Here is a 13855-nt window from a genome sequence, read left to right on the forward strand (position 1 = left end):
AGTCATGACCAAACTTCAGTGGAAGGCTTATTACAATGCAGATTCCTGGGCCTCACCCTGAAGAGCCACTTCAGGGGGACAGGCTGTGTGGACCTAGGACAGAGAGGTGGTCCAGCTCACTTTGAAGCAGACCCCTGTCTCCAATGCCTCATGCCCAAGGCATTCTCCGACCCATCCTGATAGAGGCCTGGGAAGGGGCAGGTTAAACTCAGCAAGGCTGTCTTCTAAAAATCCCACTCGCTGGATGATGACAGCATCTTATAATGGACCCCATCCTGAAGGGGGACCAGGGCTCAGGGGATGCAAGACTGACAGGAACAAGTGAGGGAGAAATTGTGGATTAAACGCTGGAGGAGGAGCAAGAGAAGCAGGATCTGGTTAATTCCCATGGCCACAGAATATCGAGGACTCACCTAAACTGGGGCTTAATGTAGCATCTCTCCCTTCTGGAAGATGGTGAGTTGACTAGTCTCTCTTGGGTGTGGAGAGGATCACTGCTTACTCCTGAATGCAGGGCCACCCCAGGTCCAGCTTCTGACCACACAGAGCTCCTGGCAAACGAAAGAATAGTTGCCTCAGACTCAGCTTCATTGATTCCCCTGCGCTTGGAGGCAGCCTGGGAACTGAGCGCTGGGTCTAGAGCAGCTGAGAATGGGCATCAGCACATCTGACAGACCCATTTCTCTGCTTCTTTTCCTCCAGGGTGACAGCAAACTCCTCCTCCAGGAAGCCTTCCCTAATTACTTTCACTTCTAATGCCCCTCCCTCTGTGCCTCGGCTTACCAATCAGGTTGTTCTACCTTGTGTCATGGTTCTGTCTCCCCAAGGTCCTCTCCAGGATCCCAGCTTCCCTGTCCTGGGCCAGGACAGAGCAATCTGTCTGGTCCTGGGAGGCCGGATCATGATGTGACAGTTAAGAGCTTGGCTTTGGGGTCTGAGAGACCTAGATTTAAATCAAATTCTGCTAATGTGAACCCCATGGAAATTACTTAATCTTCCTAAGCCTCAGTTTCCCTATCTGCACACATGGAGGTAATACGCTAGGTTTTACCATGTATGGTGTGTTGCGAGGATTAAAGGAGATAAAGAGATGATGAGCTGAAAAGAGTCAGGAGCTTATACACAGAACGATTAGAATATACCTGGAGCTCAATACATGTGAGCTATTATTATTAATGACTCACTTTACCTCCTCCTCTGAGGTTGCATGTCTGCCATCTGCCAGGTGCTGAGCAGGTGCTGGGGCCAGCAGGGTGCAGAAGAGACCTCCTTGCCCCCGAACAACTTATGTGACAAGAGTTACCACGTAGACGTGGCCAGAGAATCGGAAAACTATGAGGAGGGTGCTTTTCTGGGGCTGAGCTGAGATACGGGGCAGGGGTGGCTTCTGTCAGGGAGGTGACAGGAGGCAGTGACTCTGGGCAGGGCGTACACCTTGCGGCCACATGGAGGAAGAGGGAGAAGAGCATTCTGGGCAGAGGGGAGGGCAGAAACAGGAGCATCTCTCCCAAGAGGGAGGGAGTTGCCAGTCACACCACAGGAGGGAAGGGTGATGGGAGAGGGTCAGAAAAGTAGTTCAGGAGAACCCTTTCCTATCTCCCAAATTGGGACATGAAAATCTAATCTCTCAAATGTTGATTAAAAGCTCTTGGTGTGACCCAGGAAACCCTGCACCGGGACCTCATAATGGGTCGGGTGAGGCTCAAGGAACTGCCAGCTGCCTAGAGCCAACCCTCCACAGGTGAGTGGCTCTTAATTGACGGGGGTGTCCCTGAAAGTCCCTCACAAGCAAGGAACCAGGTTCTAAGCACAATGGCCCTGTCTCTGGACCTCTGGACACTTAGAGAGACGAAAGACCATCTACGGATCTTAGAAGAATGATAGTGATGGGGCACGTGGAGGCTCAGGTCTCACTTGGGGAATTGGGTTTGGCCCCCACCTGGCCCCTCAGGTCCTCTAGGCTGAGGTGAGCTCTGTAGGAAGTGGGCCACAGCCGGAGACGTGTCAGGCAGCGGGAGGAGCTAGTGCCCTCACCATCCCCAAAGCGTGTCTTATTATTAAAACTCATACATCACACACTGAAGCAAATACCTGGCGTGGGGGAATTGGAATCCTGCAGCATGGACTAGATCCATCACCTTCTAAATCAGGTACATCAGCCCGTGAATCAAACACATCACCTCTGGATTCGATGGGCTCCCAGTCGGATTAGATGCATCACCTATTGAATCAAATGCAACTCTGATTGAATCAGAAACTGCGCCTCACCTAGTAAATCATCTAAATATTACCCACATTACAAGTTTGGAATGGCTGCCTCACCAATACATTTTAACGGACGACATGTTAAAGCTGCTATAACATTTAAACAATTACCTGCAGAAACGAACTCAATACATCACTCGGGCTGGCTGATCAACACTTCGAGTGGGAGAAATCGCCATCCGGATGCACGGGCTTTCCATTTTTCCCTCTCTCCTCGACCACCCTCCTCCCCCACTGGAGTCCTTTCTCCTCCAAGCACACATCGATGTGAGGCAGGCGGGAGCTGTGTGGGTTCCTGATCCCAGCCCCGGGGAGGCCGGTGTGACACCTAAGGCAGTCGACCACATGTGGACTGGTCCAGCAGCAGACAGACATATTTTGCTTAACCTGTGCTTAATCTGTGCTTAAAAAACAGTAAATATTTCAAAAGTCAAAAAATTCACCTTAAAATCCTTAATTTTCTCGAAACAAAGTGAGACTTGCCAATAATAAGCCTGCATGCCCACTAACAAGTGAATCTAGTAATAGTAACTACTGCCAGGTGTGCCTCGAGGCATTCCTCTGTATTACGTCATCTGATGCTCACAACGACCCTAATAGGATGATATACAGTAAGAGATTATCATTATTTCCAGTTGAGGAAACCCAGAGCACAGAGAGGGCAAGCAACTTGTCCAAATCACACAGCAGGACAATGGTGGAGACAGACATGCAGCAGTATTGTGCTGAGTGGTGTGGGGGGATTTCTGAGAGGGTAGGGATGGGGAAGCTGACCCTGCCAGGTGACCTTCTAACCTGCCACTGTGTCCTAACTGTCCCCATCAGCCAACATCCTCTCCCCACAGCGGGGCCTAATCAGAGAGGGCTTCAGCTCCAGACCTGGATTTTTATGTACAAAATTGTTTATGCAACCAGAGTGCGCTACTGGCAGAGCTGGAAGAAACGTTCATGACGCTATTTTAGAGTTGCCTCCGATTTACTGTATTATGCTGAATATAGTGCCCTATCAATCTATATGGAATTTTAAAAATAAATCCTGTAATTGCATTGAAAATTATACTGCACTGTATTTGTGTGCATGTGTCGTGTTAATTTTTTCTAAGTAAATGTTAAAATACAGCAGTTTTTGAATTCCTATTTTGATCTACGGCCATACCACCCTGAACGTGCTGGATCTCATCTAAAGTCCTGTTTCGTTCTTTTTTTTTAATATACCAAAAGCTCAAGAAGGGAAGTGGTCTTGCCCTGGTCAAGGCTGCCACCCCTAGGCTCTGAGTCCGTACCCGCTAGGCCTAAGCAGTCTGGCTCCTTCTGTCAGGAGCTCTGCAACCACCCCCTTCCCCCACTGCCGTCCTTCCTCAGTCTTTGGACTATAAACAAACCAAATAAAATAAAGGTGACAGCTCTGCATTGCATGATCTTTGCATGTCACCTGGTTCATGGAAAAGCTTAGTAAAGATGACAGGTGTGTTTCCAGAGGAGGACCTGGGAAAGGCCGGGCTCAGGGTCTGTGTAAACCCAGCAGCATCTGGAGGCTCTGTGAGTGCTGCCCCTGAGTGGTACCCAGGGCTCCGGCCACCCGAGCTGCCAGCTGGGAGGCCACAGTCAGGATGGGCCAGGATGTAGCAACTAGACCATAAGTCCAGCCCAAGGCCTCCCCTGATCCACCAGGAACTTCAGGAAGCAAAGGAAAGGGCTCAGGAATCTTCTGGAGGGCAGCTCAGAGCATCCTCACCGGGCGCCCCACACACAGCCTCTGCCCTCCTTCCCTCCTCACCGTGCTGCTCTCCGCGGTCAGCAGCCTCACCGGCCCAGATGCTCAGCAGACAGCATGAACTTTTCTGCCCAAAGTAGCCTTGGATGCTCTGTAAATCCTGGTGGTGATTCGGGCCCCAGAACTGGGCTTCTGGTTGACACCAGGACCCCCTCCCCCTCAGCAAGCAGACTCCAGGTGCCCTGCCCCACCTCCACTTACTTTATTCCCAGAGAATCCTCAAAGGCAGGTCAGGACTTGGCTCAGGGGCCTGGTCAGGAGGGCGAGGGCCCTGTCTTGGGAAGACACCATCTCCAGGCCACACGGTTTCTTGTTCTCCGGAATGAGTGTAGGGCACGTGGCAGCCCCTTTGTGATGAGTTGGAGACCCCAAGTCGAGAAACTTCCTTGAGAGTTAGGGGAAGCTCTTTGAAATGTTTGATTTTCTATGTGGCATCTTTCCTCGTCAGAGGAAATCAAGATACTCTAACTCACAATCTCATCCCACCAAACCAGCCTATTTCTCCCTACCAACACTTTGCTCCCATTTCCTTGGGTTTGGGAAAACATTACACAGTATGTCCTCTTCTGCGTTTTTCGTTGCTAATAGATGTGTGTGACAGGGTAAGTTCTGAAGGTTCAGTTGTCCTATCTCCTTCTCTGTGCTTTCAGAGGAATGGTTTTACCTGGGGCTGGAGGCAGGGCCCACGAAGAAGCCTCCAGAGGCTGCCCTAGGGGTGCAGCCCTCAGGACAGAGGCCACAGGAGTTCAGGCCTCTTGAATGCAGAGGCTTTCGGAGTGTAGAGATCTGGCTGTCTCTGTGGGCTGCCTTGGGAGGTGGCCTGGCTCCCCCCAGGTGGCTACTCAGATTGACCTTGGGTTTGGGTTGCAGTCTGGTCCTCAGCCCAGCACTGCTCCAATCTCAGGGTCCTCAAGGTGGTCTTTGGAGAGGGCTGCTCCAGAAAGCCTGCAAATACCTGCAGGGGGACATCCCAAACCTGGGCACCGATGGGGCACAGAGTGGGCAGTAGGGATAGAGAAAAGGGGAGGATGGAGAGTCAGGACAGACAGCTCTGCAGGCGGCCAGCACTGGGCTGAGCCCTGGGAGTCGCCAGGAGAAGCTGTCGACACACCGCTGCTGACGGCAGTGAGGAGAGAGCCCGTCGTCCTGATGACCTAGTTAACTGAGGTCAGGCTTGTCCTCAGTGCTTTCTTCCCACGCGGTGTCTCATTTCATCCTTACAACCCAAGGATATTGGTTTTGGTTTTATTCCTACTTTCATATAGGAGAAAACTAAATTACAGACAGTTTAAATAACATATCTCCATTTTGCAGGGTATAAAACTGAGGCTCAAAGTCATTCACTTGCCTAACAAAAATCTCAGAGTTAGCAGAGTGGCTGAGTGGGGGTTTAAATCCAAACACCTCAGACTTCCCAGACTACGCCCTTCAAGACCCAGGAAATGAGTGTGAGGTTGTGTGGTTGGCCCTGGGTGTGCAGCGGACGTGGCCAGGAGGGTGCGGGAAGGCCGGGACTAGTGCCCAAGAGGCGGGGCTTTGGGTGCCCCTTCCAGGAAGAGGCTGTGCTGCTCCCCACATCACTCACTGCCCCCCTGAACACACCCAGTTTGAACCTGGAAAAAGGGACTCGTGCCTGTGAGTGCCTGAAAATGGCTTGGGTTGTGTTCTGGACCAATGGGGTGGCTCTGGCGTCTTTTCATGTCCCCTTCCGACCAGCCCCCTGCGAGGCTGTGGCTGGTGCAGCTGGACGTTGGAGTGGGGTCTGACCCAACTCCTCTTAGTGCCGCATAGTTCCTGCCCGTCCTCCCTCCTCACAGTGACTGCTCTGCAATCAGCTGCCTCACCAGCCTGGACACTCAGCTGACAGCCTTAACTTTTCTGCTCGAAAGTAGCCTTCGATGCCTGAGGTCCCAGGAGATTCTCAGAAGTTACAAAAAAAGGAGATGCTTCTTGCTGGGCTGAAAGATGCCTGGCTTAACATCACCCTGCCTATATTCAAGGAGCCTCACTTTTTGAGGCCAAAAGGGTATGACTGGAGACACATTAAAAGAACCCTGTTTCTAGCCAAAACGCCCTATTTGGCACTGCCAAAGGTTAGGTCATTTTCTTAACTTTCTTTAGTTGCAAGATCTTTCATTCAAATGATACCTTTGTAGAAGCCTGATTGAAGAAGGCTGTATGTTGGGGAGACTGGCACCTTATTTGCTGGACCTTCCCTCGTCACAATAGCAGGACCAAAGGTCCCTCATCTGGACTTCCCTGCACAGTTTGAAAACCACTGATCTAGTTCAAACCCTTTGATTTACCAGCAAGGAAACTGAAGTTCAGAGAGGTTGTGTGACATGTCCGCTATTTCAACAGAAAATTTAAAGCCGGTTAGACCCAAGTTCATTTTGAGGGTATGGTGGTCAAGTTGGAATTCATTACTCTTCTCATGTGCTAATTATCAGCCTTTGAAAACACTGCTAGAATCAGATTATGCAGTTGATTTTAGTTTAATAAACAGTTACTAAGTGCCTCCTGGCCATGTACAAGGCACCAAGCTCTGGACACGGTGGGAGGAAAGCCCAGTGGCCACCCTAAGGAACGGGGAAAGAGACCCACAAGTAGGCCATTCCAGTATGGGTGGGGGACTAGGACAGCCACTCAGTCCTGCCTGAGAGTTCCGGGGGGCCTCCCAGCCTGAGCGGCGCCATAGAGGATGGACAGACTCGGCCAGTGAGGGCAGGGGGCAGAGGCATCCCAGAAGTGCTAAGGCCCAGATTGGGGACGAGTATGGTGTTTGCTGTGAGTGGACCAGCACCGCTAGAGGGAGGGAGGTAAGGTGGGGAGAGGCGGGAAAGGGTGCTGGGATCTTGGACACTGTACTAAGGAGCTTGGGCTCCATCCCCAGGGAATAAGGATGAAAGGTTTTAAGGAGAAGAAGCAATTTAGGATGGGGCATTCTGGTTGCTGTGTGATGACAGATTTAAAGGGAGGGGCTGCCACGAAATATGTCTAATGAGGACATTATTACAATGGTCTAGGTGAGCCTACAGTGGGTAGAAATTCCAGAAATATTTGTGAGATGTTTTAGGGAGATGAGTGACTCCATTTAGGGAAGGGCTGCTGAGGGAGAGGGAGGAACCAAGAATGTGTGGCTGGTGACCTAGAAGGGCCTGGAAAGAACAGGACACGGGCTAGAATGGTGCTCTTGAGAGAGAGGAGGTCTGGAACACGAACAAGTCAGGGAGGCATCTGGGTGGGATCAGGTACACGACCAGGAGTGGCTCTACGTGGCCAGGAGGACCATCAGGCCACAGAGAACTCCCCGAGTCCCACCACCTCAGGCCAGCACACCTGTGGAAGCCTTTCAACCTCAGACCACCTTTCTTTCCCCCATCAGTGGGAACCAATGGAAAATTCTGGAACTACAGGCCAGCTGAAGTGAGGCTTGAGCTTTGTACTCACCATCTTGGCGTCGCCTACAAGATGCTCTTTGCGGTCCCCAGGTGGTGCTGGCCTGTGTGTCTCCCGGAGCAGGCAGAGGAAGGGCAAACCCAGGCCGTTGAAGCCAGCCGTGGTGCAGGAGGCAGCCCGGGCTGCTCAGTGAAGAAACTGCTAACTCAGGTCCTGTCGCCCCCGATCGACCTCTCAAAGCAAGGGGTTAAACCTTTCCTTAAAAACCCTGCAGTGCCTTGGAAATCAGCTGAATGGCCTTTCTGTACAGCTTCTAGTGTCCCGGGTGCCCTAGCTGGCTTTCTGACGAGATATAAATGATAGATTTTATGGGCAGCAGCATGGGCCAGTGGGCTAAGGACAGGCCGGGGAGCCAGCAAGGATGCGGCCTCGGCGCCTCGTGACCGCTTGACTCAAGGTGTGACCTTGGGCTGGTTGCTTAACCTGTTTACACCTTAGTTTCCTTGGCTGAAAAATGGGAGTCCTGATACCACTGGGCCTCACAGGGGGGCCGTGAGCAGAAGCTAATTGATGGCTCAAGTGTACCCTGGGTGTCTCCAATGCTAGTAAACTGCTAAGTAATTATGCGGCGCCTCGGAGCGCTGGCAGCCGACATGCAGGGCACTCTTCCCAGGCCGAGGGGGCCAGGGAGCGAGGCCGAGAATGCCCGGCTCAGCTAAATGCCAGCCACTCACCTGGCTGACTCCTCCCTGGTGAGCCCCTCAGCAAGGTCATCCTTCATCTCCTGGAGATCTTTCTCCTCAGGGCTCTGACAGTCTCTCCTCTCAGACCTGCTTTTAACCTGATTTTCTGCAAGATGTGGCTTTTTCTTTAATTGACAGCTGGGTGAACAGTAAGTCTGCAGAATCGTTGCTCTCTGCAGGACATGCATGCTGCAAGGTGCTGTCTGTGTCTTCTCTCATGGATTCCGCCCCGCAGGCACAACTGAGGGGAACCCTGCTGTTCCCATTTCACAGATGCAGAAACCGAGGCTCAGGGAATACAGATATTCCCAAATTCTTTCAGTGGGTCCTTTTTAATGAAGCTTCTCCATCAGTCTGTGACTCTCCGTCACCACTTCACGGTTGAGCCTGTGCTGTCCTGAGGAGTCAGGAGAAGGATTCAAATCCAGAAATCCCTGGCTTCAAAGCTCAGGCCTTTCTATCACTCTGTGCTGTCTTCCTTGTTAACTCTTTTCTACGTGGAGCCATGGGGTGGCAGACAGGGTAGAAACATCACTGAGCTGGGTGCAAGGACCCCAGATAACTTTTCTCATCCCTACCACAAATCTGCTGTGAGGCATGGGACCTTTCTGAATCCATGCTTTTCTACTGTAGTCCCTCCTGTCTCTACCATGTTATGACCCTCCACCATGGCTGTATATCACAGTAACAGGTACCTGCCTTCTGTGTGTTCTGACACATAACAGCTATTAGTATACCTGCTATGCTCAGTGCAATGGACCGTGCTCCTCCCAAATTCATATGTTGAAGACCCAATGCCCAATATGATGGTATTAGGAGGTGAGGACTTTGGGAAGTGATTAGGTCATGGGGTGGAGCCCTCCAGATGGAATTAGTGCCCTTTTGAAAGGGACTGCAGAGAGCTCTCTCACCCCCTCCACCACATAAGGATATAGTGAGAGGACAGCTCTGTGAATCCAGGAAATGAGCCTTCACTAGACTTTAAATCTGCTGGAGCCTTGCTCTTAGACCTCCCAGTCTCCAGGACTCTAATAAATTTCTGTTGTTTATAAGTCACCCAGCCCATGGTATTCTGTTAGCCCAATGGACTAAGACATCCAGCTAGGCTAAATGATCCTTACAGCCAGGGATTGTGCTATGCCCCAGTGGAAGCAGCCTTCCCTTCTCTTTTAGCTCTGCTTTGCCCAACTTGTCAATGGGCAAGAGTTACTGATCTGGGCCCTAGGGCTCCTTAAAAAACCAAGTGATTCTTACCAGCTTATCTGGGAAGGGGGCAGTGGGTGGAAAGAGAGTTAAGCTTGCCTTGAGTAATGCCCTGGTATCCACCTGGTAGGGAGGTTTGTCTCTGGGGCTGCATCAGCAGGGCTCTCCTTCAAGGGATGCACAGGGATCCTGGAGCAAGTCGGCGATCTTCCCCTGTTATTTGTGGACAATAACACCAAATCTCTGAGCTGTGGCAAAAGGGCCTTGATGGGTCCCAAGAAATAATGAACAACACAACCATCTATTTGAGCCAACAAAGTGATGGTGACTCTGCTTAATTTTGTGCTCCCTGAACTATTGGGGAAACTGCAGAACAGCTCATCGGTCCAGGCATCACACTGCTAAGACTCAAAACTGTTTGAGTGACCCCAGGGTAGCAGCCCGGAGAACCTGTATGCCTGCTCTCCGCCATCTCTGCCCCTCTGGGAAGGCTTTGCCAGCCCAAGAGCACTTACCTTTGTTCCCAAATATATCCCCTTCTCTCCCACTGTTCAGTCTGAATAAAGGGTTTACAAAAAATAGCACAAGCCTTGGTGACTGGCAGGGCCAGTGCAGGACACACCAGCCCCACCTCTCCTCTTCCCCAAATCGCAAGGCTCTGCTGCATTTGAGTCCACGTTTCTCATCCCTGCGCCTGAGCTCCCAGGAGAGGTGCTATAGGAACATGAGCCTCCTTTAAATCCTGCTTTCCCGGACACTTACTACTAAATGGGATCAACCATCACTTCCTATTAGTACAACTTGGCCTTTCCAGTGGTGACGGGCAGCCAAGGGCTGCTCTGTGGATCACTTAGAGTCATAAAAACTGTGCTGTGGGCTACCCCTGCTTCACAGAGGGCTCCTGGGAGCAGCAGGAGGAGGGCGGGGGAGTAGAACACAGAAAGCTCGAAATCTTCTGCTAAACGCTGTCTCAGGCGCCCCCACCCCCGCCCCCGCCCCTGACCCATTCTGCTCTAACCTCATCCATTGGCCCCAGGAACTCTCCAGGGCCGAGGACATGGAGGCCAGAGCAGGTAAGGTAAAGGGCTGCCACCTCTGGTGTCTGCCAGGAACTGTTCTCAGATCTCTTTTAATCCTGCTGTCAAGTCTAAAATGCATTTTAGTGTGGGGCTCAGAGAAATTAAATGATTTGCTCAAGATCACGGAGAGGGCAGAACTGGGATTCCACAGGCCATGCTCTTTCCTCTCCTGCAAGCTGACTTGGAGAAGCAGCCTCCACTCCACCTGCCAGAGAGGACCCTACAGAAGAACTCAGGTCAGAGCCAGCTCTGCCCAACCGGGGAGACAGGTTCCTTCCAGAAGGGCCACATCAGGGTGGAACAGCCAGTGTCAGCTCTCTGAAGGTCACATAGAACCCTCTTCAGGGTCTACCCAGGCATTCAGTGGTTAAAAGCAAACATGCAGGATTTATCCCCTGGTCTCCACAATGTGTGGGGACAACCAGGGTGAAAATTCCAGCTTCAGGAAGCCCTTGCACGGAGCATGCGGTATGGACGGTAAGGCTGAAGGTTTACAAAAATGAAACAAAAACTGCACAAAAATCCCAAAGCAGAGCTGCCATGAACCTGACATAAAAGCAAGCACGTGGGAGGTGGACCTGAAGCTCAGTCTCCACTCCTCCATCATGACTGTTGCACAGGGAGGCTGGTGGCTGGGCCCCTTCAGCAGACGTGGACTGCGGCCGTGGAGTGCTCCCAGCTTGGCCTGCATCCCGTTACTTCCCAGAATGACCCTTTACTCCTTCATTCTTTTGGTACAAGTTTCTGCCAAAGGAACACAGATGGAGAGAGAAAAATCAGGGCTGGGTTTAGATAGGGAGAAAAAATTCACAAAATGTCAATATATTCATCCTGGAAAAAAACCTGAAAATGTTAAACGATTTTAGGGTTTTTGTGGGATCACACACACACACACACACACACCCCATACATACACTCAGAGAGTGGTTGTTTGGTTCTGTCTTCTGCATCTGTGAGCTGTTTTATTAGACAGCACTCATGCAGAGGCGCTGGGCTCACCTGCAGGCTTTTCTTCCATTCTTGTCCTAGGCAGCCTCTCTAGGACCTCTTCCTTTCTCTGTTCTTTTTTCTCCCACAAACACTACCTCCCTTTCTTCTCTGTGTCCCATGTCCTCAAGCTCTCCTTTTCCAGCCCAACAATAGCCCTGCTGAAAAACTCTAGGATATTCAGATCACAGGGAAAATGAGGAGAGAACATACTATGTTCCCCTCGTGGAGTCCATGGTCTCAGAGACAAATGGCTATGTGTGTGTGGGGTCTCTTGCCTCTGGGAGCTGACGAAGAGCCTTGGGTAGGGCAGAAGACATCCTTGGGACCCTCAAAAGCACCCTACTTAGAGGGCTGCTAACCCCACTAACCCCAAAGGGCTTCTCTGAGTATAAACTCTCATCAGATGCTCCTGGCTCTTCCCATAGGCTATGCACGCGCTTGGTGGGGAGAAGTCTTTAACACTGGTTCCTTCCCCACGTTCCAAATGACACCTTTATCCTCCAAAGAGGTGCAGAGAGAACGGGCATGGATCTGCCTATGGCTAACTGTGTTTGAGGGGAACAGGAGTATCGACCTGGTAGAGGGCCGTGCAGCATGGCAGCAACTGCCTGAGAGGTACGGGGCCGGTGGGGGCTCCGCCTGGTAAGCACTGCTCTGGCAGCAGGGAAAGGGCAGGAGGGAAGGTGAACGCGAGATGCTGAGAGGAGCTGATAGAAGAGCATGCCTATGCCCTTTCCTCTCCTAAGAGACTGGTGTCTGGAATTTGAAAGCCCCCAGATGTGGCATGGCCTGACCTTTGGCCTCGGGGTGACGGCAACTGGTGGAATGACAGGAGACACTGCTCAGACTGAGATGTTTCATAACTTGGCACAGCATTTCCCACACACCTTCATGAGGTCCTCAAGGGTGATGTGAGCAGAATCACTCAGCACCCTGAGCATTAAACTTTCTTCCCAGGAAATGGGGGTGAGGGTTGTTGCCAAGGCCACAGGGTGTATAAGTATCTGTAGAACCAGGACTAGAACCCAGGTCTTCTAACTCCCAGAGGTTTAGGAAGTACAGCAGTCCCCATCCACAGGTCTGCTCTCCAGGCTTTCAGTTACCTGCAGTCAACCCTGGTCCAAAAACATTAAATGGTACATTCCCAAAATAAACAGTTTATAAGTTTTAAATTGTGCACTGTTCTGAGTCCCATGACGAAATCTCTTGCCCTCCTCCTTCGTTCTGCCTGGGATGCGAGTCATCCTTGTGCCTAGTGCATCCTGCCCGTGAGCCACTTACTAGCCTCCTTGGTTGTCATACCAACTATTGTGATATCACAGTGCTGGTGTTCAAGTAGCCCTTACTTTTCTTACTGATGGTCCCAAAGCACATGAGTAGTGATGCTGGCAATTTGGATATGCCAAAGAGAAGCCATAAGGTACTTCCTTTAAGTGAAAAGGTGAAAGTTCTTGACTTAATAGGGAAAGAAAACAAAATCATATGCTGAGGTTGCTAAGATCTATGATAAGAACAAATCTTCTATCTGTGAAATTGTAAAGAAGAAAAAAGAAATTTGCTAGTTTTGCTGTTGCACTTCAAACTGCAAAAGTTACAGCAAAAGGGTGTGATAAGTGCTTAGTTAAGATGGAAAAGGTATTAAATTTGTACAATATTTTGAGAGAGAGAGAGATTTACCTAACTTTTATTACAGTATATTGTTCTAATTATCCTATTTTTAGTTATTGTTAATCTCTTACTGTGCCAGTTTATAAATGAAACATTATCATAGGTATGAGTGTATAGGAAAAAACAGTATACATGGGGTTGGGTACTATTGGTGGTTTTGGGCATCCACTTGAGGTCTTGGAATGCATCCTCTTTGGATGAGGGGACACTATAATCTCAAAGGTCCAGACAAAGTTTGACAACAAATAGCATACAGGTCCAAGTGACACAGACCTTCTCTCAACTGCTTCTGCTCAACCAATCTGCTACAGCTGCTCTTCAGCCCCTTCCTAAAATATATTTACTGATGCCTATGTCACCAGGAATGACCCTGGCTAGTTGTCATTCCATAGCACCTCTAGGATATTCTCTCCCAGTACACCAGCCCTTCTCCAGTGTGCACTTCTGCTCCCACCAGCACCAGGTGAAAGCACGCTTGCTGAGAGTCAGTGGGTCCTTTTCCCCAAATCTGTCTTATGCTTGCTTTGCCTGACTTTGTAAATGCCCTATTGCAATTAAGTAATTTAATGAAATGTTCTGCAAAGAGATGATATAACGAGAGTGAAATGAAAAAGTCATCATTCCTATGCAAACGAAGTTAAATACTTTGGGAAGATCAAACGATGCTGAGTTGCTAGGAAGTATTGCTGATGAGTTAGGTGTAGGCAAGCTAACATGAAAGATGGGTGGGGGGC

General features: G+C 50.4%; 1 pseudogene; it reads left to right on the top strand.

The window, feature by feature from the left end:
- Window positions 1–10933: 10933 nt before the first annotated feature.
- The window catches only part of LOC102509871, a 38222-nt pseudogene continuing 35300 nt past the window's right edge, over window positions 10934–13855 (top strand).

Source organism: Camelus ferus, chromosome 4 (assembly GCF_009834535.1).
Source record: "Camelus ferus isolate YT-003-E chromosome 4, BCGSAC_Cfer_1.0, whole genome shotgun sequence".
Classification (NCBI taxonomy): Eukaryota; Metazoa; Chordata; class Mammalia; order Artiodactyla; family Camelidae; genus Camelus; species Camelus ferus.